This window comes from Coccinella septempunctata, chromosome 1 (assembly GCF_907165205.1).
Source record: "Coccinella septempunctata chromosome 1, icCocSept1.1, whole genome shotgun sequence".
In the NCBI taxonomy this organism is placed as follows: Eukaryota; Metazoa; Arthropoda; class Insecta; order Coleoptera; family Coccinellidae; genus Coccinella; species Coccinella septempunctata.
Genome location: NC_058189.1, coordinates 47613749 through 47641181, shown reverse-complemented (window position 1 = coordinate 47641181; position 27433 = coordinate 47613749). Strand labels below are relative to the sequence as shown.

Here is a 27433-nt window from a genome sequence, read left to right as displayed (position 1 = left end):
AAAGTGAGACTTTTTGAAAATGGTATTATGTATACCTATATCATTTCGGGGGGGGTTTGAACCCCCAAACCCCCCCCCTGGCTACGCCCGTGACCTGTTTCATACGAAATTTTATTCCATTTTGATTAGGATTCAAATCAATTTCCATACAATTATCTAATTCATGAAATAGTCTAAGATCCGACTGCAGAATTACTACGTTCATTACGTACAGAGACAAACACACATTTTAACATACGTTTATGGATAGGAGAGTACACTGAAAACACCGCAGCCTGTAAAAAGTGGCCGCAAGTAATTTTAATTGAATTAATGTTAATCAATATTCCAAGAGAAATTTCGTTCACTCCGTTTTGAAATAAAATATCATCCACATCATAGCAATGCATGTAAAGGATACTAAAATCCATGGCTGCCGTTGCACACTCGGCCGCAACTACCTCGCAGCCAGGTGTAAGCAGGTAACATTTCGATGTATTTCTACGTTCATGACGTACACGGATGTTTTTGATATCAAATTAAAGCTAATTTTTTTTTCGAATAGGATGATAGGAAATACATCGAAATGTTACCTGCTTACACCTGGCTGCGAGGTAGTTGCGGCCGTGTGTGCAACGGCAGCTATGGATTTTAGTATTCTTTACATGCATTGCTATGATGTGGATAATATTTTATTTCAAAACGGAGTGAACGAAATTTTTCTTGGAATATTGATTAACATTAATTTAATTAAAATTACTTGCGGCCACTTTTGACAGGCTGCGGTGTTATTCATTGTATCCATAAACGTATGTGAAAATGTGTGTTTGTCTCTGTACGCAATGAACATAGTGGTTCTGCGGCGGGATCTCGTACTATGAATAAAAATTATTTTAATTCACTTGAATAAACTTCACTTGCCCTTATTGCTATGGGTTAAATAATGTCGTTTCAAACGTCAAAATGGAATAAAATACTAAGGTTCAATTTGAAGGGCATTGAACTTAGAATTTCCTAAATAGATGAAAATAACACATTAACTGTTTGAACTGAAAACTAACGGGCGTTATGCAACCTTACTTCAACTAATTATGTAATGCTACAACTCTAACATAACAATGCAAATAGCAATATTTATCATATTAACCCATAAAAACCGAAAACAGCCCCGCTTATCCACCGGCTAAGAATGAAATTTCCCGGCACAAATACCTAAACAGGTTATCGAACTTTGGCCGGTCCTCGAATATAAACCTAAGTTTAGCCGGTTAATCTTAAGTTTATGCTCACACCTATCTTTAGCCGTAACATATCGATGATAATTTCGTTACTGGAAGTCGCGGTGACGAACATTTCCGTGTCTTCCTGTATCATATAAACAACAAACTTCCAGACATTAAGCTCAACATAAAAGTTGAAAAACAAAAATGCTCTCCATTTCCTGAATGTTTTAGTTGAAAATGAACTGAGGGGAAAACTCGGAAACAGAATTTATGACCTACAAGACGACCACTTACTTCATTGTCGTATCCGATACTGTAATGAATTAGGAAATCATTATTAAATCATAAACACTGTAACAAAAACAGTTCTAATAGTTTCCTTCTGTAGTCTTGATAAAAATTAAATAATAAAATCGTGTTAAAATTTAATGGCTTTTGTAAACAGGAGAATTTTAAAGAAATTACCAAGGAAAAAGTATTTAATTCAATTCGCATGTAATGCATTCGCATGTTTTGCACCAAAGATCGTGATAATGATTCCGTCCTTGTCAAACAAAAGTTTACAGACGAGAATGGGAGAGAAGATTGCATGGTGCGAAATGGAGAATTCGCCGGTAGCCGTAAATTTCTTATTCAAATGCAACGTCGGTCCTACAGAAATAATTCAATTGAAATGAAATGAACGGAAACAGTCCCGTACTTCTACCAATGAGACTCCTTGGAATATCTGACAAATGAAAGAACAGATTTTGGTCTTCTGGTTAAGAATTACCTGCGACTTTGAATTACAAATTGAATTAAAAAAATGCAATGATAGCAGTGGAATCTCTGATCTACGTTTTGCTGGTCATCAGTAAATATATGTTTCAGTATTTCAGTTCTAGAGAATCCAAAATCATGTTTCCAGAGTTTTTTTATACAAGAACATTCGAAATCAATTTTCCTGAAGTACGTCAACACATATTTCCACGTACAGGGTGTCCGAGTTAAAGTGTCCCTATACCTTATTGTAAAAACTAAAGGATCTAGAAGAAAACGTTCTACACAAAACTTGTCTGTAATTGATTGAACTTTTATTTTTTATAACCCACCTTAATACAGGGTGCTCCGTTTTTTCCCTGTTAATTAACTTTCTTATTTTAAATGGAACACCCTGTATATTATTGCATTTTGAACTCCTTGTCAAATTTTAAGGTAAACTTGGTATGACAACCATGGTCCTATATAATACCGATTCTGAGATATTCGACTTTTTCCTACAATTTTGACAGCTGTAGGTGCTCACTGAAATAGCCGACACTAGTTTTCTAATGAATGTATAGAAACCAAATTTTTCCCAGCTCTTGTCAACATATTGGATCATAACTTACATTTCTATTTTTAGCAATCTGATATAATTCTTCAAAAATTAAAGTTGTAAATTCAAATAGAAGTTCAATCGAAACTTAATTTTTTCAAATGGCAACCTATATTTTTCTTGTTCATCATGTAGAGCAGGTTAAATTAAGCAAAAAATGTATTTAAACTTTTTCTGTGTGTGTGTGTATGAATAGTTTCAGAAACATAGACGAAAAAGTGCATTTTCTCGTAAGAACCAACGATAATTATTAATAGGTGTTGCTGCTATATAGTTGGCTTTGATTTTTTTGATAAATTTAATTAATTAGATAGACTTATGAAAGTCAAAAAGACTCTTTTACTCATAAGCAGTTACTCGCTCCCAATAAAATTGAATTATTTCAATTTTAAAGGGAGACTCAACTAACAGATAGATTTTTCTCAAAATAATCAAGAAGTTGTCTGACAACACAGAAAAAAACTCAAAAATACACTATAAGATAAGTGCTACTATCCATAGTTACCATATTCTATCAGCTTAATCCATTATCGTTGGTTCTTACGGGAAAATACACATTTTCGTCCATGTTTCTGAAACTATTCACTTTACAGAAAAATTTTGAATACTTCTTGCTCAACTTAACCTGCTCTACATGATAAACAAGAAAAAAATATAGGTTGCTATTCGAAAAAATTAAGTTTCGATTGTACTTGAAGTTTTTAACTTTAATTTTTGAAGACCCTGTATATCAGATTGCTAAAAATAGAGATGTAACGTATGATCCAATATGGTGACAAGAGCTGGGCAAAATTTGGTTTTTATACATTCATTAGAAAACTAGTGTCAGCTATTTTAATGAGCACCTACATCTGCAAAAATTTTAGAAAAAAGTCGAATATCTCAGATTAGATGCTGTATGGATGGTTGTCATACCTTTTTGATTTCGATCATTTTTTTTTGAGGTTGGAAGGTTGAAGAGCAAAACATTAGAAAGCTATACTTTCGAAAACATTGATTGCAAATATGTATACAGAATGAGTAAATAGTAACGTACAAAAATTAATGAAAAAGGAATCACGCCTACAACAGTGAGGCAACGAATACAATAATAAGAGACGCATACCACATACATATCAATGAATATCAACAAGTGTGAATCGAATAAGCTAATTTGTCATCGTCAGGACAACGAAAGGGAGAAAGCTCCATCGAAGAAAAGTAGAAATTATCTTTACACGCATGTTGCCTGAAATAAGCAGGCCAGCGTACTGAATTAGAGGAAATATGGGACATGACATATGCCATTATTTTCGTCTGGGTTTCGATCTGGGGGATTGAACCGGATCTCGTTTCATACTGGATAGCGCTCGAGTACCTACTACTCGATTATACTCAGAAGCGACTACCTGTGTTTCATTAAGGTAAGCGCACATACAACGGCATCGGACGGACGGTACGGATCGGAATAAATTCCTTTCAATGGAACTGAATGGAGCAACGCACATATGTGCGGACGGCAGGCATCGCATCGCATCGCATCCGACGGAATTGAGGAACGAGAATCAAATTCCGACCGATGCGTGCTGTGCCGGCCGATCCCGACATATGTGCTATACTGCCGCGGCATCTGCGTCATTTTCCAAGTCTCTACATGCAGCGGCTTGTACGGGTAGTCATACGAAATACGAATTCACGGCAGAAGCATGAGTTTTCAGGAGAACTTAATACTGCGCGTACAAAATTATAATGAATTGTACAATTTAAGTGACAGAAATTATAGCAACCATTTTTTTTTTCGTCCTTCATCAAGTCCGGAAATAAATAAACATATTCTCCAAAATCCTTCCTTTTTTACATATGTCATGTATCCACATTCGTCTACGCTTCCTTCGCTTTTGAAACTCTTCTTCCTCCAGAACAAACGCTAGTTCCTCACCGCTTGAAGACATATTCGCAACTTATCTATTCCATGATATAAGAAGTGTTCTTATATCATGATCTATTCCTCCGGCGATTCCGATGTTATATGTGCGATACCTTCATAAAAATTCCGCCGCTGCCGTGCCGTTCCTTCCATGCCGTCCGTCCGATGCCAATGTATGTGCGCTTACCTTTAGGGTCCATCAATTCCAACCGAAAGGGAGCTCTGTTGCTCTGACGAGATCAAATGAGACCCAAACCATGGTCAGTATCTCCTCTTCTTCGGTGGAATGTTCCCCATTTAATAAAAGAATGATCACGCCTAAACAGGGAGGCAATGAGTACAATAATAAGGATAAATTCAGATGCATACCACCCGCCGATATGAATATAAACAAGTGTTACGATCTGAATTGAACTAGCCAATTTGCCATCGTCGAGGCCCCAAATGGAGTACGCTCCATCGAAGAAAAGCAGATGCTGACCATGGTTTCGGTCTCATTTGACCTCATCAGAGCAACATAGCATTTTTTCTACGATGGAGAACGTTTGGAATTGATGGAACTTTATTCAATATTGACAAGTGCTACTGGCTACTATACATTTACCCAGAGCGCCACCCAATATGAAACGATGTCCGATTCAATTCCCTCCAGATAGAAACCAAGACGAAGACAATAGCATATGTCATATGTCCCATATTTTCCCTAATGCAGTACGCCGATTCGCTTTGCGAACAACAGACGTACGACGAATTGAGAAGTCTGGGAACACGTTCAGATCACGGCAGAAATGATGCCAGCGGTACAATAATAACAGAATGATCACGCCTAAACAGGGAGGCAATGAATACAAATCGGCTAGTTCAATTCAGATCGTAACACTTGTTGATATTCATATCGGCGGGTGGTATGCATCTGAATTTATCCTTATTATTGTATTCATTGCCTCTCTGTTTAGGTGTGATCATTCTTTTATTATTGTACCGCTGGCATCATTTCTGTCGTGATCTGAACGTGTTCCCAGACTTCTCAATTCGTCATACGTCTGTTGTTCGCAAAGCGAATCGGCTTACTGAATTAGGGAAAATATGGGACATATGCTGGCTGTATTCGGGTTCAGCTTTTGGACGGTCCGAGAATTTTTCTAAAACTGCGCAAAACTGTTGCGCCCTAGTATAAAATCCTCTGCGCAGTTCTAGAACCATTGTCGAACTGTCCGAAAGCCGAACCCGAATACTATTGTCTTCGTCTTGGTTTCTATCTGGAGGGGATTGAATCGGACACCGTTTCATATTGGGTGGCGCTCTGGGTAAATGTATAGTACCCAGTAGCACTTGCCAATATTGAATAAAGTTCCATCAATTCCAAACGATCTCCATCGTAGAAAAAATGCTAAGGTGCTCTGATGAGGTCAAATGAGACTGAAAATGGTTTCAGATGACTGATGCAGATGCAGATGCTGACCATGGGGTCAGCATCTGCTTTTCTTCGATGAAGCGTACTCCATTTGGGGCCTTGACGATGGCAAATTGGCTAGTTCAATTCAGATCGTAACACTTGTTGATCTTAGCGGGTGGTATCTACCTGAATTAATTCTCGTTGTAGGAGTATATTTCTCTTTCAGGCCCTTGTTAATCCTTTGGTTCATAACCAAAGCAATTTTTCACAAATTGGACGAAACCTATCAATAGGGGGCTAATTCAATCGTTGGAAAGAATAGTCCATAAGGATAGAAATAACCCAATAAATCCTCTGATCTATAGCTCAAAATGTGACATGATACAACTCCATTCAAAACAGACATGTAGTGTGCGTCCCAGCATTCCAAAATTAACAGCGTACTTTATGAAAAAATTTTTCCTTCACTAAGAACCGAACAATGACATAAAACGCAATCATTATATCAATTTCCAATAGCTCGCAGGAGTGAGGAAAAACAAGCTTCTCGCAGCTGCGAAGAAATTTACGGGTTTCCCTCGGAAACTTAGCTCCAGCTAAGAAACCGCCTCTGATTTCACGATCAGGCGGGTTTGAGATGCCTGAAAGACTCATCTGGCGATGAAAATTCGCACATGTTGACGATAGGTTGAGGACGCAAGCGCGGGCCCGGAGAGAGCGGTTCCGGAACAGTCAAAGATCTGCTGCCAACAGGTTGTGGCCTCAGTGCGGTTCATCCCTCTGTTGATGGTTAAACCTGCTGTTCGGCGATCGCGGAAAACGACTGTTTTCATAGGTGAGCATTGCAACCCATTTCGACATGTGGCAATTTCTAGTTTTTTTTCTTATACGATAAATTTCTTTTTTATGACGGAGTGTTCACATTTTCTGCGTTTTACATTTTCTACTATTCATTTTGAAAACAAAAAAAATATAAAAATAAATATTTTTTTATTTACGATGATGCTTCAATTTGTTGTGATAAGTTTGAATATACCGAATCGAAAGTTGTGTTTTTTTTTTTTTGATAATAATTTTGAAATTTTTGAACATTTCAGTTTGTCGTTACTTCTAGGATAGTCATCAGTGTAAACAATATTGCATGAGGGTAGTTCGAATTCTATCGAGAGAATGAATTATTTGAAAAGTATATCAAAGTTTTATCCGGACAATGAAAGAAGATACATATTTGCTGAGTTGCGAGATCCGCAAGATAAGCTTGCATGGGAAAGTAGAAATGATGCGGTTATAAAAACTCAGGTTCTTGACCGCGAATTATTTTTTTAGCAGTTTTTAGCCAATTCCAGTTGTCACCAAAATTACTAATAACTTTTTTATTTCCAAGGCAATGCCCATTTTGTCCACATTAAGATTCTTATTGGAAAATTAAAGACTGTGAATCGAACAATATCCATGGTCGTCTTTGATCATTTTCGATATACAGGGTGCGTTTTCAAAAACTGACCATTGGCATATCTCCGAAGTTGTATAGTATAGAAAGGGAATGATGGATCACAAGTAAGGAGTTAATTTGTCATTTGAATTTCTTGTTTGGGGGTGACTGGAGTGTTGGGTGTTTCGGGAAAATGGCGCATCCAGTGTCTGAAATTTGGGGAGGGGGGGTTCTGACAAATTTTAATGGACTGGCCTAACCCTTTCAGCTCTGCTTTTTGAAATTCAGGATAAAAAAATTTTCTCATTAATTCATCAAAAAGTAACCTCCTAGTAACCCCTTCAACAAAGATGAGGTGGTTCTCATGACTGGTATAGGAACTAGGAAGTGGTAGCAAATGCCACTACCAGGTCTTCCAAGTTAATACCTGCCTTAAACAATGAAATTTTGCGTGTACTGTTCATTCGAATAAAAATAATCAACAATGATCCACAGAGTCTCTTAAATTTTACTTAATTGTTTCGGTTTTTGCAATATTTCAAATTGATAGTTATTAAGTAATTCACATTTTCCTTAATAAAGTAAACGATATTACCATGGAAATGACAATTAAATATATGTAGCTGTCAACCAAGCGTTAGTTAGCATTCTGTTGGCTTATGGGCTTTTGAAGGAATGTTTTATTACATTAAGTGCTTCATGAAGCACTTCATGTCGGTTCAATGGAACCGCTTGTCTTGCAAATTCTGATATCCAAGTAGAGTTTTCTTCTTTCCACCTTAATTATGTAATAGATATTAAAATATTATATCATCACATAGCAAATCGAATTTCTGTCTGTCTGGTATTGAGTACCTATATCCATTGAACTCTAAAAGAAGTTCTTTTAGAGTTCAATGCCTATATCAGAACTAAATGTAATATGGCTGATTCATTAACAATAACTCAAACATATACATATATCAATTGTTGAAAAAGATGCAATGCTCGTTTTTTTGTTATCTCAAGGACCATTAAAAAATAAATCATTCTCAGCTGGTATACTTTAACAACAAAAAGCTTGTACTTTTAGTCTTAGTCAGAACAAAAAAGCTACTTCTTAGATAATAAAACAACTTATATAAAACTGTTCTGTTCTAGCACGATAAATGTTATAAAATTGTCAAAATAATAAAATATTATTTTTATTTATAATTGTTGTTTTATAATCAGTTTGTAAACGTTAACACAATTATCCGGTAAAAGCTGTGGAAACCATAATAAAACAAATTAAATAACAAAATTGCTGCACAAGAATGCGCCCTTTTTGGGTTTAAAGGTGTTGTATAAACGTTGCCAGAACGTTAATAGCGACGTTGATATTTTATAAAAATAGTTCTGTAAACGTTGAGGCCATTTATAAAACATTGATTGTTAGTTGGGTGAAATTTCTGAGATATTTCGCTTTTTCTTAAATATGAGGGTCTCGGGAAAAAACTCGATAACTTTGAATGGAATGAATAAAGGGAATGAGATTTTGGCTGTGAATACTGAATAGAATAATGGCAACAGACACTGCATGTATCATAATCTTTCAAAACTCTACTGGATGTTCGAAATGAGACAATGCATTGACGATATATTCAAACTATAATTTCGGGATTATTTCAAATAGCTCATTCATCATTTCATTTTTGAATTCGGCAGCAAAATTTATTACCTTTGTTGAACAATTATTTAAATAAAATACGGGGGGAGCCATTTAAAATAGGGTCGCAGTTATAAGTTGAATATGTCTTCAATGCGTTGTGTCATTTCGAAAACCCAGTAGTGTTTTGAATAATTATCATAGATGCAGTGTCTATTTCCATTATTCTAGTATCTCATTCTATCATTCATTCCATTCGAAGTTATCGAGTTTTTTCCAAGAAACTCAAATTTACGAAAAAGCGAAATATCTCAGAAATGGCAAATTTTAAGCACATGAGTGTGAGTAAACTTTGTGATATTTGCTTAGTACTAAGCTTTATAAATAAGCAGTGAAACACAGGGTGTTCCATACGATAAATCATATTTGGTTTCTCCTGAGATACCCTGTATATTTAAAAACAATTGACAATAAATTATTCTGCTTCAAAAATAAGCTGAAAATTTTACTGCTTAAGCGTAATCGATATCCGCGTTACCAGTGAAACACCCTGTATACGATAATTCCTTAGAATATTAAAAATTTTGATTACTCTTTTCGAACTGAATTGACAAAATGTGAATGGTTTTCTGTTGAAGCAGATTTATAACGAGGAACATTTTCATATCCCATACGGAAATGAAATCATAAACATAAAATCCTAAATCACGAAGTTGAAATCCTATAAACGTTTAACGATCACAGAACGATACTCATTTTGCAAGGACGTCGTTTTCTGCTAGAGCCATTTTCACTAGCTTTCTGAGGAAGATTCTGCCAGAGTAATAAGGATAAATTCGGATGCATACCACCCGCCGATATGAATATCAACAAGTGTTACGATCTGAATTGAACTAGCCAATTTGACATCGTCAAGGCCCCAAATGGAGTACGCGCCATCGAAGAAAAGCAGATGCTGACCATGGTTTCGGTCTAATTTGACCTCATCAGAGCAACATAGCATTTTTCTCCGATGGAGAACGTTTGGAATTGATGGAACCTTATTCAATATTGGCACGCGCTACTGGGTACTATAAATTTACCCAGAGCGCCACCCAATATGAAACGGTGTCCGATTCAATCCCCTCCAGATAGAAACCAAGACGAAGACAATAGCATATGTCCCATATTTTCTCTAATTCAGTACGCCGATTCGCTTTGCGAACAACAGACGTGTGACGAATTGAGAAGTCCGGGAACACGTTCAGATCACGGCAGAAATGATGCCAGCGGTACAATAATAATAGAATGATCACGCCTAAAGGCAATGAATACAATAATAAGGTTAAATTCTGAATTTATCCTTATTATTGTATTTATTGCCTTTAGGAGTGATCATTCTATTATTATTCTGCCAGAGTGTTTCACTTTCTGTTTTCCTTATACCACAAAAAGGTGCTTGGCCAATGGAAGGAGATTTGCTCTTCAAAAAGGTGTGAACGGCAAAGCTCCGAAGCATTCCGATCCAAATCATGGTGGCGACAAAAAACTACATACCCTAAGGAACAGAAAGAGCCCCTCCGCACCTACCTACCCCTCCACGACCCGAGCAGTGACTCTTCGAAACTAGTAGTAAATCAGTTCTGCCGTACTCTGTATAGAGAAATTCCTCAACCAGCTCTGATATATTTTATAAATAGAATGTTATATTTCCTCTACGGCTATCACACAAAGTGGAAGTAACTTTCAATGCATTTTAGGCAGCTATCCTCAAACTGCAGTGCCCAATTTTCTTGATATTTTTTTAAAGCTATTATTTTCATTACAAGTGCGGAAAGTGTTACTTTATTCCCGCTTCTCGTCGTTCGTTCATGAGTTGGGAACATTATTATTTCTACGATTTTTTTACCTCTCCAACTTCTCCCGCACCAGTGCAAGAAACTGGCACTTTTGAAGCTGAAATGAGTGCGGTAAAGTAAGTACAGATACAAAAGAACGAAAGAAAAAGTTTTTTTAGATTAATGTTCACATAAATCACAGTATACGATATGTCAATAAATTCAGACATCTTCAAAGTACATATACTCCGTTCACTTTTATTTTAGCACTCGGTTGGCCATGGAAATTTGACACATTTCACTCTGTATAGTACGAAAATGTGGGGTTATGAAGCTTGTCAAACCATTTTTGTGTTTTAAATCAACGCTATGTTGCCCGTTCTACGTAGAAGTTTCTGTTTTTACGTATTTTATCACAATGTCGAATCTCTTCGGAAAATAAGTGACGAACATAATTGAAGTTTATCCAAACTGATTGAAGGCATACCAAATCCATTTGCATGGAAAATACAAGAGATCAGTATAATATCATAATATGCACTAGCTTGAGGAGAGTTAATGTTCGTTATCTTCTTTGGCTGAAGTTTGAATACGTTACATCAGTTGTAGATTTCAAAAATATTAACCCGAAGATGAAATGCATATGGTGTAGTGGTTGGGAATGGGTATCTCCCGAAGGAATTAACAGATAATTACAAGAATGTTAAATTCTTCAACAAAAATCATCTTGTATCAATATAAGTAAAAGGGATTAAAGGAAGTTTCAAGTCAAGATGAACTTCACCTTTGAACAAAAGTTTCACAGGAATATACAATTAACAGGTCAACTGGCTCGTATTTGTTGAGGGTTCATCTTAATAATAATAATAATTAGGATTAGGTATTTATTGGTACCTCGAGACATTTACAGTGTATAGGACAAGTCAAATGAAAAATAAAAAAATAAATTTTCGGGAACTTATTCTACGATGACATTCGAAAATCCTGTAGTAAACTTTTCGCATTAATTCACTTAAACATAAAATTCTCAAATGTCACCACTTTTTTGGGTCTCCCAATAAAAGTAAATTCTTTGTCATCCTCTTCATTCACAATCTTTCTGATTGTGGAAATATTCAGCTTAAATATAAGTCGTTTTGATTGAGATGAAACATTATATAAATTCTTTTACATTGAATATGTTCGCTACCGTCTGACGTATGGTGGATTTTAGAATATATCAGGGTATAACTATTTGAATGAGCGGACTTGAATTCTGAATAGCACTTCCTGAAACCCTGAAACCACTTGCGGCATTTTCGTAATAAAAATTGATATCTATTAGTTGTGGCAACGGCGTTATGATATTAACGACATTCCATGAGTGCCAACCCTACTCCGTTCTAGTTACAAAAACTTGAGAAAATCATTTCAGGGCCAACCGACTGCTAAAATAAATGTGAATGGAGTATAGTTTTTAGGAAACCAACAGTTTTCTCTTACAGTTGTTGATTTTTTTTTTAATCTTTTTGTTTGCATTGGACCTTGACAACATTTTATTCGAACGTTTAGGGTCGGGAACCCTGAAAGCCCGAAATGACATCACAATGCGTCGCTGGAATGTTCGGCAATCGAACGATAGAGAAAAAGATTTTCAAGGATTCCATGTGTTCCTTGGAACCGAGTAATCACTCCTTCTAACAAGCACAATGAATGGCGCACCTATAGGAATCACTTCAATTCATTTGACCCTTTCAGTCTATTAATTTCATTGGCAAACAGTATACAATTCCTATTTGAGATATTTCTATAAATAGGTTCTGAAATAATGGATGGATACTTATTTTTTTATATTTTAATAGGAAATTCAAATGAAGATTTCAACAATATGGTGATGACAGTTCGAACTAAAAACTTAACACAGTCATCGTCATTTTTGAAGGGGATTTTGAGATTCTCGTCAAATAAATCCTTTTTCCGTCGATCTGAACAAAAAATTCATTTTACGTACTAATTTCCGAAAAGTCGACTATTTTTGAAGGCGAATACTTTTCGTCCTGATTCACTTTTCGTACTGATTTACTTTTCGTCCGGCTGTTCATAACTGAGCAATATATTAGATCCCGAACGATTGTATCAATTTTGTCAATACAGAATTCGATGAAAAAATACGTGCCTGTGACAACAACTGTCATGTGATGTTGTCAAATTAATTCTTTACGGAATCGGCTAGATTTTACCAGTTAATTAGGTTTGTGGACTGAATGTTTGTGTTCAGTATAATCAAGAATGGATGGTGATAGCGATATGGATAACGGTAACACTTCACCAGACCTTAGTGAATAGGGAATACTCCTTCTGACGAAAATGATGTATTTTTTATGTAACGTCATTGAAACGTCACATTTTGAAATAACCATTTCAACCGTTTCCCAAAAAAAATATTTTAAGCACTTAAAAATGAAAAATAAAAATGGGTATCTAAAGTTTAAAGCGTTTTGTGAAAATTGCACAAGCTGGCAACATCGACTGAAATATGCCTTGATAATAAAGGACAACAAATGCATTATCTTGATGAGATAGACAAAAATGGCTGTCTATGAAGTCTGCGACGAACGAGGAAGGTCGTAAAATTTTATGAGATTTTTATGGCTGGTTGCAGTTGAAGCTCGCCAGTAAGTACGCGCCTGTAGATAAACAGCTGTCATTTTATAAACAAGCTGATCGGACATTGTTCTTTTCATTGTCTTGTAGACGCTGTTGCCAAATCGTAAACTGGGAACCAAGCGATTTGAATTTTAAAACCCCATATTTGAAAGATGATTTTGAATAGTTTCCGCGGAATTTGAAAAAATTATGAATGAAACTCATAATTATTCAGTTTAAACTTGCATATGCAGTGATAACCCAAATTGAGGAGAACTCCCCATTGGCAATTACGGACACCTAGATAAGGCCATAAAACAGGTAACTTTCAACTTTCATAAGGGTATGTGAGGTCGACGTAAAAATGTAATATGCTCCTCGGCAAAAAAGTGTCTATAATTGTCTCGCCTACTTGCTATCCTCGGCTGCGCCTCGGCTATCAATTCGCAGGCTAGACTGTAATAGACTGTTTTTCGTTCTTGGTACATAGATAAGTATTTTCTCAATTGATAGTCTTTTTAATCAATTTTGAAGATTGGTTGCCGAAACTGGATTCATGTGTGTTAATTAATATCAATTTCAGGTCAACAAATGTCAAAGAGTATTAGTATTTATGAAAAAAATTTTGACTATTTTCTGAATCAGCTGATTAAACAGAGAAATATTCCTTTAATCCGAAATTTTTGGCTCTTGACACGATCATAATAGAAGGAAATTCATTATATGAGAGCCACAACTATGACATCTTGCCTTCTTCATTATATATTATACAATGGCTCAAATTGTATCATTGATGCAAAGAAAACTTGTCAAGTTGGATGGTTATTTTCATTGATAATAGTACATTGCTCATAGAAATTTATGCTTCTATATTGTGTCCGGTTATGAGACCTCGTATGAAACACTTTCAAGATCACTTTCATTTCGGATATTTGAAAAGATGCTAGGAAAATGAGGAAACTATTTAATATACAAAGAATTGTGAAGTTCTCGGAATATTACAAACCTTCAATTCCTACAGGGATATTCTGTTTGACTTTGGTGAATAGATATCATGAAGAGAAATCATGATGCTGATTTAAAAAAATCGATGGTTTATACTGGGTGGGCTTTTTAAAAGGAAACAAACGAATTAACGGGCGGAATAAATTTAATTCGAAAAAATGCCCGGACACTTCGATTTTTGTTTCGAGGGGGACAACTTTTAAGGTCAAATTCACAACTATATCGTTTCAACCCCTAAATTTTGAATAGGAAAGATAGGGTGAGTGATACCTCATTTGAAAGGTCTTTTTATCCTGAATTCAGCGTATCACTCTTTTTCTCATTTAATGCATTTGTTTTCGAGATATTCAATTATGAATTGCGTACAGTACCAGTCATTCCGCTAACCATGCTATGTGAAATCATCAATTACAATTGACTAATTCATTCTGTGGTTACGATGGAAACCATTAATTGTCAACATTAGACAACGAAATAATTATTATTGGTAATTACTTTCTTCAACTATTAAGGTGGATGTCTCGTCTGTTTCGTTTTAAAAAGCCCACCCTGTATATAGCGGAATTTGAAGAAAAATGTGCACATAGTGCACAAAAACAATGCTATCGTGCTATCGATCTCAGGTTTTGCCTTTTGCGCATAAGCTTTGATAAGAAAAAAAAATTCCGTCATTGGAATCAAGACGTAGGAACGAAAAAGAAGCATCTGTTTTAATTAAAGTGGAAATTGTTACTTCGTCTCTAACTTACGCACTCCTCTGCACTTCGCCGAAAAAAAACTTCACTGTGTTAATAAATTCAGTTGAAATTGAGCATTTCGGGAGACGCCAGATGGATTATTCCTTCATAATATCTCAGAAGTGTTTTTTTTAAATTAATTGGTACAAGGAGTTTATATCTGGTCAAGAACTCTTTATTTCTATCTGACGTCATTTACATTGTGGAAGTTTTGAGGGCATTCGAGAATTTCAGTAATTTTTCAACCATACAGCAAAATTTAATGAAATCATTCAACATTTCAAAGGAGGGAAAAATGTCTCCAATAATATTGCTTTACCTACGTGGGAAAAATTATTGTGTTTCTGCCGCAGAAGTTTAATTTCTTTCACAACAAAGGAAAAAATCTTCGTACAAGTGGACAATTTCGAGTTGAAAAAAATTTTAAGGTACAAACAAAACCTGTTGTCTCTGTCAACGACATTCCATGAGTGCCAACCTTACTCCTTTCTAGAAACAAAAACTTAAGAACATTATTTCATGGCCAACCGAGTAAATGAAGTATATGCAAACAAAGATATCTACATTCATTTCGAATGATGATAATGAAATATGAAAAAAAAAAAATTCACACAGCATAGGCCTGCTCCAGAAGAGTTGTGCTCGAAATACCTTCATGATTTTAGATGTGAAAAACGAGCAGGAGTACGAAATGATATGAGCTGGCTATGGAGCTACGCTCCACGGACAATAAGCCTAAAGTATTGCCTAGTAGAGATTCTGATATCATTTTCAGCAGATGCTGAATCTTAATGAATATTTTTTCCATATGACAGTTGGAAATGGAGCCGCCCTCCTCTGCACATAAATATTCATGAATGAAACTGAATGCCGATTCGAAATCGCAAATACAAACGTGGCCTTTACTCACGAGTTGATTCGGCGGGTTGAGCTTTCATCGACCCAATTTTACATGGGAATAGTTCCATTAACAACTGAAAGCTGGTAAGGGCATAGCTGATTGGGTTTATGAGGGAAATGTGATATGTCCAATAAAGATCGTTTTATACGGTCGCAAAAACGAAGTTTATTCAGACTCACGTGTAATGACCCGTCATAAAACGGATGCGGGATGAGCAGCGGATGTATGGGATAGGTGACGTATAAAAATGTAAAAAATCTCTAAAATGATGGGGAAAATTCGAATTCCGCCATGCAAACTAGATTGTCGATTGTCAATCACTGGAAAATGCTATTTGGCGCCCAAAGCAGCAGCCTATAAGGCCTTTATGATGCACGCGTTTTTCGTCGCCTGTCACGCTGTCTTGCAAATTGCGAAAAGGTTCTAATGCAAGCGTTTCTTGTCGCGTTTTGCTTTCAAATAAATAATATAAATATCACCCCCATTTAAGACCTCTAAAAACATGGTGTATGTACTGATTAGATTTCGTTGTTTCAATTTTGAGAAGAACGGATAGGTATACTCCATTCAAATTTATTTTAGCAGTCGGTTGGCCATGAAATAATTTTCTCAAGTTTTTGTAACTAGAACGAAGTTGGGTTGGCACTCATGAAATGTCGTTAATGTCATAACGCCGTTGCCACAACTAATATCAATTTTTATTACGAAAATGCCGAAAGTGATTGAAAAAAGAGACAGGGTTTCAGGAAGTGCTATTTAGAATTCAGGTCCTCTCATTCAAATACATAGTTATACCCTGATATTCCAAAATCCACAATACGTCAGACGGTAGCGAACATATTCAATGTAAGAGAATTTATATAATGTTTCATCTGAATCTGAACGACTTATATTTCAGCTGGGAATATTTCCACAATCAGAAAGATTGTGAATGAAGAGGATGACAAAGAATTTCCTTCTATTGGGAGACCCAAAAAAGTGGTCGCATTTGAGAATTTTATGTTTGAGTGAATTAATGCGAAAAGTTTACTACAGGATTTTCGACAAATGTCATCGGAGAATAAGTTCTTTACAAAGTAAATGTTTCAAGGTACTAATAAATACCTAATTATTATTATTATTATATCAATGTATTAAGATGAACAGCCACAGATACGCGCCAGTTATCCTGTTACTTGTTTATTCATGTGAAATTTTTGTTCAAAAGTGAAGTTCATCTTGACTTGAAACTTCCTTTAATTCCTTTTACTTATATTGATTCAAGATGATTTTTGTTGAAGAATTTAACATTCTTGTAATTATCTGTTAATTCCTTCGGGAGATACCCATTCTCAACCACTGCATCATATGCATTTCATCTTCGGGTTAATATTTTTGAAATCTACAAATGATGTAAGCCAAAGAAGATAACGAACATTAACTCTCCTCAAGCTAGTGCATATTATGATATTATAATGATCTCTTGTATTTTCCATGCAAATAACTGGATTTGGTATGCCTTCAATCAGTTTGTATAAACTTCAATTATGTTCGTCACATATTTTCAGAAGAGATTCGACATTGTGATAAAATACGTAATAACAGAAACTTTTACGTAGAACGGGCAACATAGCGTTGATTTAAAGCCCAAAAATGTTTTGACAAGCTTCATAACCCCACATTTTTGTTCTATACAGAGTGAAATGTGTCAAATTTCCATGGCCAACCGACTGCTAAAATAAAAGTGAATGAAGTATAAGTATCGTTTTTCCGACTATAGGTAGTGCTGTTCGAAAATCGACAGCTTATTGTTAATTGATATTAGAAAATTATTTTAATGCATTCCTACGACTTGCGAATATGCTATATTTATAAGCGATTATTATTGTGTAAAAATGTATTAGTTTCGAGAAAGAATGTAGATCTTTCATTTCTTCAACATGTCTTCTAGTTTTGTGTATGGACAATCAAGTTCTACAGCTAAGAATTCGGTGTTGGACTATCACCCTCCGTTGTTGGAATCAAAGACAAAACGACGGATACAGCTAACAGTTCTATGAAAACTTCAGCAATATTTAATCAAAGTTCAAATAGTTGTGTAGCCGACGATGCTAAATCGGGACTTAAGCTATATTCACAATCAATTCACAGGCCGAAGTGCACTTCGGCACGGAAGCTTAGCAGATGACGTTCTCCGTTACCATTCACAATGAAATTCAAGACAAAATTTCTTGCAAGTTGCAAACTATCACTTCGGCAAGGAATTTCGTGCCGGCTATAGATGATGCTGATGCTTATGCTTTGATCAGTTACATTTTTGATTCATTTGAGTATTTGGTACCAAGATTATTGCGAATGGTAAATTACGTGACGAAGTGCACTTCGGCCCGCGAATTGATTGTGAATGCAGCTTTACTCGAGCGTCGTGGAGACCTAGTGGATTTTGAAGATTAAATGGTTCAGCGGTGGTGAAAGCGTCTGCAGGTTCTCAAAGATGTAAAAAAAAACGTCATCAGGTGTACATACTCGAGCGTGTCATAATAAGATACTGTATATGTCCTACGTGTCTCTAATAATAAATTAATGTTAATCTGACAGTTTGCGTGGTGGGGCTGGCTGTGTTGAAACTGGTAAAAAAAATTTTTTTTTGGGGAAGCTACTTTTCAAGGGACTGACAGACAATTCGGATGCGACGAAAGGGCACAGGGGTCCTTTGAAAATGCAAAAAAAATCGTAACTTGTGTATACTCGAGCGGTCCGATTTTTATACAGACAAATGGTGTTGCAGACATGTTGACCCATTAATCTGACACCAATCGGGGGGTTTCTTAATCTGACAGTTTGAAGATGATAACAAGTCATTTCATTCAAATATCTCCCTTCCTGTACCTCTAATAGTTTCTGTATTCATTATGAAAGTCATAGATAATGAAATTCTATACATCTTTTTTCTGAAGCAATTTTGCCTACTACTAACCGTTTTCGAGTTGGAGGACGATGCGAAAGGCCAAGGTCAATGTAGAAACCCAGTCTAATCTACATTCATCGCCATATAGATATCTCGAAAACGTTCAAACGTAGAAAAAATTGCTTCGGATAAAGTTTGTAGAAAATGTTATGCTCTACAACTTTCATAATGAATTCGAAAACAATTTGAAGCCCAGGAATTAATTCAAAAAAACTGATTTTTGTGACCTTTATGTCCAATTTTTATTGTTTCGGCTTGCTGAAACTGTCAGGTTCAATTTTTGGTATTTGGATAAGAGTACCTTTTTTATGTAATTTCCTTCGTTCCATCGAATGCTTCTATGTTTTCACCAAAACGAATACGACGAAAGAAATTGTTCTAAAAAAATCATGACATGTAGAAGTGTAATGAAAAAATATATTTCAACAACATACATTTATGCACAAAATTGCAATCTGATGGCACCCACAGTTTAGAAGTTATGCGGAGAAATTTTTTTAATTTTATCATCTTTGGAAGGATATATCTCCCTTAATATGCATTTTCGGCCATAAGTTTGTTCATTAAATTATACTTATTTTTCAGTGTTCTCTGACCCCCAGAAAGCTCGGTACACATTTTTGATTAACCCTGTACATTAGATATTTCGCCAATCAAGTTTGAATATTAAAAATTTTTTCACTTCTTAAATGCATGTCTAAATATGCATTATAACTATGTACCTTCTAAAACCTACCACAGATTAGCATATCTCGACCGCTTCAAAGCAATAAATAAATACATACATATAGTTCATTCAAGAATGATTGACATCCCAGTAGGACTTGAAAGTCTAGACGCAGCGTAAATCTGCTCACAAAAGATCCTCAATAATTTCGGTAATTTCAATCAGAGAAGTGGAATATTTAAATATAACCTAGAAAAGTATTTGAAAAGGAGTAATATTCACATTCAGAGCATATTAATCAGCAATCAAACTTGATATAATTATGTTTCCAATTTGTTGGATTAAATTAAGAATACAAACAGCTGTACAAAATTCATATTAAGATCGGTCAGTGCATAGATTCACATACAGGGTGTTCCTAAATTGAACGTACAAACGAAAAGGGGAGATACTTTAAGTGAGTTTAAGAAAAAAAAATCCCATAAACATGGGGTCGCAAACGTTTCGTTTTCGAGATACAGAATGTTGAAGTTTGAATTTTTTTCTCATAGTATCTACATTTCACAAGATATTCAACTGAAATTTGGCATAGATATTACATTTTAGAGTTTTCACCACGTGACATGGCAATTTCGATAGAAGATTTACAGGGTGATATTTTTTCTGGAACACTGCCACCTGTTCTTCTGCATAACTTTTTTTGGTGAGCAACTGTTAAGTTGAAAAAATGTAAAAAGAAGCTTTGTTCTTATACTAAACTTTTCGGTCTTTTGTAGTTTTGTCGTATCTATGATAGGAAGGCCAGTTTGTAATCTGTGGTGAATGAATTCAGTGTCAGTTTTTATGGAAATTTTTCTGATCTGTAGCGATGATTCATAAAGTTGAATATCTTGTGAAGTGTAGATACTATGAGAAAAAAACTTGAAAAAAATTCAAACTTCAACACTCTGTACATATCTCGAAAACGAAACGTTTGCGACTCCATATTTATGGGACTTTTTTTTCTTAAACTCACTTAAGGAATCTCCCCTTTTCGTTTGTACGTTCAATTTAGGAACACCCTGTATAAAAGGTCTATAGATCACTGTTCATTCACAATACCAACCTGAATTCCGCAACACATAATCTGAACTTATGGGCTATTACCAACTTAAATTCGATTTTCCATAGCCACCCGAGATGTCAATCATTCTTGAATGGACTATACTTAGTTGTTAAGGGAAACTTTGGCAAACCGTATCTCGGAAAACAAAACATTCGCGGACAAAAGTTATATGGCAAACTCTCATTGTTTTTTCATCCAGAATCAGCCCCTGAAGTTTGTCCAACTTACCCTGTATTTTTATATATGCATTGATGGATTGTAAAAGTAATAAAATCGAACGAAGTAAAATGTGAAAAAAAAAATGAGAAACAAAGGAAATTATAAATTATCTACAACATTTATCAAGTGACTTCTTAGAGTTATATCCGGGGTTCTTAAGTTCCAGAATTAATCCCTCGTCAATAATGAAAGACGTGACAAATTATATCTAATCAAACTGGTTCAAGTTCCCCGGGAGACATTAATGAATTATTTGAAACCGCTTCGAAGGATTGATCATTCGAACGCTTTGTTCAATTATTCACTTCTTGGCGTTGTATCGCTGGCACAATGTTTTGCAAGGTTCCACTGATTACAACAAATAATGAGTTGTAGTTTATGGTTTTATGTGAAGATTATGTCACTTTTTTCTTCATTTCAAAGTTATTTCAAGGATGTTAATCATATTTGATCCACATCCATAAAATCAGTACCTATCAGTAATAGTTGGGGAGCCGACGATGCTAAATCGGGATTTACTCGAGCGTCGTGGAGACCTAGTGGATTTTGAAGATAAGATGGTAGAAAGAAAAAAAAAGTTCTATGATATATGCACTTTCAGCGGTGGGGAAAGCGTCTGCAGGGTCTCAAAGATGTAAAAAAAAATCGTCAGGTGTACATACTCGAGCGTGTCAGATTAAGATACTGTATATGCCCTACGTGTCTCTGGCCGTACGGGAGAGTTGAAAATGGTAAAAAAAAATTTTTCCAGCATGTCAAATTTTTGAAGGATATGTTAATTGGACTTAAGGGAAGCTACTTTTCAAGGGACTGAGAATTTGGACGTGACGCAAGGTTACAGCCCTTTGAAAATGTAAAAAAAAATTGTTACTTGTGTCAGATTTTCATACAGATGGTTAATCTCAGTGTTGTAAACGTGTTGACCCATTAATCTGACACTAATCAGGGGAGGTTTTCTTAATCTGACACTTTGAAGATGATAAAAATTCTTTTTTTTTCGAATATTTCCCTGCCTGTACCTCTTATCGTTTTTGTATTCATTATGAAAGTTGAAGATAATAAAATTCTACACAACTTTTGTCTGAAGCAATTTTACATCCACTTAACCGTTCTCGAGTTAGAGGGCGATAAGGGCGAGAAGCTTAGCCACACATGCGCAATGGCAAGGTCAATGTAGAATCCCAGTCTAATCTACATTCATCCAATTGTCAAAATGACAAGGTATTTCTATGATGACAATTTCGAAATTAACCACGAAAATTTTAGTGTTGTCTGTGACTGAACCTTAGAATGTACTATTTTCCAACGAGTGAGTTTTCGCTTCAGCATGTATCGCTGAACACCTCGCATTAATCGCCATATATCTCAAAAATGTTTGAAGGTAGAAAAAATTGCTTGGTAGAAAATTTGCAGAAAATGTTATCTCTACACCTTTTATAATGAATGCGAGAAACATTTGATTCCCAGGCAAGGAAATAATTCAAAAAAACTGATTTTTGTGACCTTTATGGCCAATTTTTATTGTTTCGGCTTGCTAAAACTGTCAGATTATAATTTTTCCGAAATTCTTGAATGATTAGCTTCAAAATAAGAAAAAACGCCACCGCGCTCGAGAATGTACACGTGTCTTTTTTTTGCAACTTTGGCGCCCTCCCACACATTTTGACACGCTTAAATTGTCATATTAAGAGAATATATACTTTTTAACATGTAATTTACCACATATATCTTAATCTGACACGCTCGAGTATGTACAATGATCGTTTTTTTTACTATTCTGACAGGCTGTCCTAGACAATTCCCCCTATATACAGGTCTAATTTTTGGTAAAGGTACACTACAGGGTCCAAGGTATGTCCCCTTATATTAATCTGACACGCTCGAGTAAATCCCGAATTTCCCTCTTCGTCTCCCCAAATATAAAATGATATTCGTAGTTTATTTTCCACCATTCCTAGTTTATTTTTGAATATTCGTAACTGAGGTTGGGCGTGGGCTTGAACTGAAACCAGAAAATATTTTAAGGACCCGAATGGAAGAACTATTTGACCTGGTTCTCAGAGCAAAAATTATCAGAAAGATCTCACTGATACTGATTTCAAGTGTAGTAATAGAATTCTGTTTGGGACAGGTATCAAGAAGCAAACTTTCTTAGTTAAAACAAGAAAACGACATGCCGAAAGCAGTTATATTTTACGCCTTATCTCGACCGCTTTCCAGAGCTGTTGAGTTTTGTATGCAGCGGCGTTTGCTGTTAAACTAGACACAAGGGAGAAGTTTTAGAGTTTTGATGTACTTCAGCGCAAGACGGCGTCATCAAGCCGGTTCTCCTTTATTTCGATTGAAAGAATTGAACTCAGAATTCTTCGAAATAAACTGCTACACATGAGTTTGGGATATTGACCTAAATTGCAAAAAAATATAGTTAAAATAAGATTTTTGTGATGAAAATTCATATCAATATGATTTCAAGTTGCAAATTAATTTTAGCCTGTAGGTCTGCAGCGTATACAGGATGGTTAAGAAAAAATCGAGTAAAATAACGAAATTTTATTTCCAGAGAATTCAAGCATTTTGAGACTATCAATACAATGTATGGCCTCCACGGGCATCAATAACAGCTTGACATCTTCTTTGCATACTACACCCGAGGTTGTTGAACATTTCTTGAGGAATTTGGTTCCATAAACGGGGCAGAAGCTCTCTCAGATCAGGATTCTGGGGTAGGTTGATGATTATCTAATCTTCTTTGGAGCATATCCCATGCATGTTCTATGCAATTCAAATCTTGTGAGTGCGGAGGTATTGGTAAATTTGGAATAACAAGCTCCTCTCGCGCATTCTCAACTATGGTGCGGTCCAGCGTTACCATCTAGACTAGAAATTGAAAGGTTTCACCAATAGCAGCGTGAAAATTTGGCACAACATTGTCAATGACATGCTCCCTATAGTGTAAGGCGGTCATATTCCCAGGACAAATGTGTAGATCTGTGCGCCCGTTGAAATATATCCCGGCCCATACCATAACACTACCCCCTCGGAATGGATGGACTTCTTGGACATAGCGATGATTACGGGGTATGCGTGGGATTGTCCATACCCTTATTCTTCGAGAATCTGAAAATCGTCCATATCTGGATCATCAGTGAGAAGGACAATAGGCCATTGATTGTTCCAATTGATATGTTGCCTTGCCCATTCCAGTGTTTGACGCTTATGGTCACGTGTTAATGGAACTCCTCTTAACGGACGAACCTAGATTCACCTCTCTCAAACGTCGTTTGATGGTTTCGATGGAAACTTGGACCCCATCTGCATTTTGAAGAGTATTCCGTAGCATTCTACACGTAGATGTAGGGTTTCTTCTCGCCGAAACGGTGATGAAACGATCTTGAGCAGGTGTTGTTTTTCGTCACCCACCAAGCCTTGGTCTTTCCAATACGGAACCTGTCTCCCCGAACCTATTCCAAAGTCGAGATATCACACTTTGGCTGATTTGGAGCCTTTTCGCTACAACAACCTGGGTTAGGCCACCCTGTAGCATTCCGATAGCCCTATTAGCCTCAGCGTTTGTTAATTTACGTCTTGGCATTTTCAGAAAACTCGTTTCAAATCGAAGCCGTTGATAAACTGACTTCATTTCAAAATAAGAACATTCATGGAGCATATGCAGAGAATCAAACTTCAGAAAAAGGCGACCAGATTGACGAAATGTCTCATACTAATTTTTATTGGATCGATTCAAGATGTTACTGAGTTTTAAATGATTTTACATCGATTTTCTCGAAGATTACATACTTTTAAAAACTATTGAATACGATATCCCTAACTCTTGTGGAGCAGTATATATGGATTTTGTTATGACTTTGACTATTATAATGTTTCCATATTAAACTTTTTCTGATTGCTACTCTTTACCTGCGATCGCAAGCGTTAAAATTTAAGCAGATAGCAGATTGCATTCCAATGCAAGTTGATGTTTGCCCCTCTTTCTGCTATTTGAGATGTTATAGCAAAGAGGATCTCCTACTTTTATACTCTTTGGTTATAGACCCTTCCCGGGATTCTTTCAGTGTTCCATTTCATATCAGTCCATTACAGTACCGATTCATCTGATCTTAGTGATGCGCCGAGTTTGCTGACTGAAGTCCATACTCGTACTCGAAATTTCACAGAATCGTACTCGAATTTTGAGGATGATAGGTCATTTATCCATAAAGGTGTGTATACAGGGTGTGGCGTAATGAATGGATAAGTGCCTGCGGGTAGAGGACCTTATGGCAGTTCAGAAAAATATATTTTATGTTTAATAAAAGTGCCTTGGTTTTCGAGATATTGGAGATTTTCGAGAATTCAAGAAAATCACACCCTTCGCCACTCGTTTTGCAGGCAAGACTCCAAATGAAGGAATTTTTTCAAACTGTTTTTTGGATAGTATTCCTGGATAGATGCGCTATCGAATGTAAATTATTATTTTTGGGGCATGAATAGTTTTTCATAAAAAAAAGATCTAACTCAAATTTTCCGTTTTGCTTAGTTTTTTTCCTAAGTTCAACCCAGCGTGGTGTAAAAAATAATATGAAAGAATAATATGGTTACCTGAGTGCCACAGCAAGAGGAAATATGCCTGTTTCACTGAGATTCTGAAATGGTATAATTCACTCTATTTCCAGCATTAAATACAAAATAAATTTCTATTACAATGAGTCAAGGCAGAGTTTGATGTAAGCCTTTTTCTTCAATTTTTAGCAACTGAAATGAGACTTGCAAGCAGAATAAAGCAATTATTCATAAGAAGTTGTAAAGCATCTAGTAGAGCTCCTGATGCCCACTTTGAACACTTTTTGTAAAACTCGATTCAATTGAACGATATTTTAAAATTGGTTTTTTTCTCTCGTATTCTTTCATTATTAAGCCCTATAGTTATGAAGTTAATAGTTTTTAAGCGAATGTCATGTAACAAAGTGAATTTCAGCACTTTTGTAATTAAGAAAAAAAGCTAAAAATTTATTTCTTTTACATTGAGTCAAGACCTTTGTTACAAAAATGCTGAAATTTAATTCATAACTTGAAATTAACTTGAAAATATGATTTCACAACGTTAGGGTTCAACAATAAAAGATAACGAGAAAAAAATTACAATTTTAAAATATCGTTTCATTGAATAAAGTTTCACAAATGATGTTTAAATTGGCCACCATGAGTTCTGATACATGCTTTATAGTCAACATTTTCTAATGAATCATATCTTTAATGCATATCAACAATTTTAAAATGTTTCATTGAATTAAATTTCACAAAAGATGCTTTAAGAGGCCACAATGAGTAGCACATGCTCTATACTTCTTATACCATAGATGATTGCTTTATTCTGCTTGCATTTCTTATTTTAGCTGCTAAAAATTTAAAAAACAGTTTTTACATTAAACTAGGCCTCAACTGATTGTAATAGGAATTTATTTTGTATTAAATGCTGAAAATACAGAGAGTTATACCATTTTGGAATATGAATGAAACGGGCATGTTTTTTCTTGAATTGGCTCTCAGGTAACCATATTATTTTTTACACCACGCTGGGTTGAACTTAGGAATAAAAATAAGCTATACGGAAAATTTGAGTTAGATCTTTTTTTATGAAAAACTATTCATGCGTCCCAAAAATAATAATTTATATTCGATAGCGCATCTATCCAGGAATACTACCCAAAAAACAGTTTGAAAAAATTCCTTCATTTGGAGTCTTGCCTGCAAAACGAGTGGCGAAGGGTGTGATTCTCTTGAATTTTCGAAAATCTCCAATATCTCGAAAACCAAGGCACTTTTAATAAACGTAAAATATATTTTTCTGAACCGCCATAGAGTCCACTACCCGCAGGCTCCATATTATCCATTCATTACGCCACACCCTGTAGGTGATTTTTGGCGAATCATATAGAACGATTCGAAATCTCTACGCTGAGATATTTTGACCTACTCATAGTCCAACAGGCTTCTTAGTAGTTCATTGCGGGTTTTTTCGAAATGGATTAGCCCTTTGAAGGTTTCCATAATGATTTCGATCCCGAAAATCGAGTGGTTTGAAATTCTTGTACAAATATTTGCGTACAAATGAAGATCGGCATATGATGTAAAATAGTAATAAACAATGAAGTCAGTTTTTTGCAGAGCAATCATTATTTTTGTTTGCATTTTTATTTTTGATGGTCAGCAAAATCTATCCGAATAACTAGCGTTCAATAAAACTAATGCTCCTTGTTTGAATGGTGTAGATTGCAATATTCAGTCTTATTCCAATATTTCTGATAACAGGATCGTTTCAGCCGGACACGTGTTCTCATTCATAAAACCAAATTCAGTCCATTATTCTGTAAATGGAGATTGGCTAATGTATTTTGAACTGTTAATAAACTCATCCAGAATTCCTGATGCGATTAATGAACTACCAAGCTCCACGTTCTGCAGAATACTTCAGTAATCGATGAGCGGAATG

General features: G+C 35.6%; 1 protein-coding gene across 1 annotated transcript in view; it reads left to right on the top strand.

Annotated features, from left to right (window-relative positions):
- The first annotated feature begins 6574 nt into the window (after positions 1 to 6574).
- Positions 6575 to 27433, top strand: part of LOC123313572 (ras-related protein Rap-1) — a 171973-nt gene continuing 151114 nt past the window's right edge. Inside the window, exon 1 of the mRNA XM_044898524.1 lies at positions 6575 to 6696. The gene's annotated coding sequence lies outside the window, so the exon portion shown is untranslated. The remainder of the gene's footprint in view (positions 6697 to 27433) is intronic.